This window comes from Cynara cardunculus (assembly GCF_001531365.2).
Source record: "Cynara cardunculus var. scolymus isolate 2C chromosome LG 10, CcrdV1, whole genome shotgun sequence".
Taxonomy (NCBI): domain Eukaryota; kingdom Viridiplantae; phylum Streptophyta; class Magnoliopsida; order Asterales; family Asteraceae; genus Cynara; species Cynara cardunculus.
In genome coordinates this window covers 15,026,321-15,027,488 of record NC_037537.1, presented here as the reverse complement: position 1 = coordinate 15,027,488, position 1,168 = coordinate 15,026,321, and positions in this window count along the sequence as shown.

Here is a 1,168-nt window from a genome sequence, read left to right as displayed (position 1 = left end):
TTTAAAAAAAATTGTAATCTACATTCAGTTGTGAAAATTAACATATTGTAATTCTTTTAGATCGGTTTTGGGTTTCGGTTTCGGTTTTGGGTTCGGTTATAACCAATGGTGAATGAGAAAAAGATGATTTTTACCCTTAATGGGTTCCCCAACGGGGATCGGGGAAACCACGCGGACCCGATGGGGATCCTCGATAAAATCCCCAACGGGGATCGGGTACGGTTTTAGTTATCGGTTTCGGAGACGGAGATACCAATAACCGGCCCGAACTCGGCCCGTTGCCATTCCTATATTTGCATGAAATAAAGTAAAGGGAGTAGAAACTTGCTCTTCAAGTTACGAAGCATGCAAAATAAATTTCATCACAAAAAGAGATGGATTACTAGTAAGCACTTGAAAAACAATTTTTTCTTACTACGCTGAAACTAATCTCGAGCCATAAAAGATTATAAATCTTATGTATTGCAACAGAAATAGATTAGCTCCAAACGATTACCGAAAATTAAATTAAACTTGGAAAGAAATTAAGATGAAGTAAAAAACGATTCTTCAAACAAACAATATTTGATTAATAACTTGCAAACCGAAATTAGATCACAAAGTACTTGGGAAATAAAACCTAAAGATGTATTAGAGTGATAATCAAAAGGTTAGATGTTTTCTAAGCTTACAAAACACACATATGTATATTAGTAATTAACCTTGGTTCCAAATAACAAAAGTACAAGATGACATAAGTTTTTATTGTATTTCCCAAGACGGTAAAACCCAGAGGCAACTAAAACTAGCCCAAAATAGGTACAAAAGTCTTTTTAATCCCAGTTTTAATTACTCCAACAATGCTACAACTTTGAAATCAGCAGCCACTAATTCCTTCAGGAAGCTATAGTAATGTTCCAAATCTATAATTTACATCTAATTTAATTTATACTTTAACTTAATATAAAAATACTAAAAACTATAAAACAAATATAAGAAAAGAGACTCAAAATGAACATTATAAGTGAATAAAATAAAGAAAATGATAAGAAAAACAATGTAATGGAGCTAATAAATTAACCCCTATCAAAAATTCACTAACATAGTAATAATTTATCTATACTATATTATAAAGCATTTGGCTAAAACTCTTAAAAACTCTTAAAACTCTTAAACCCGTTCATCCCTA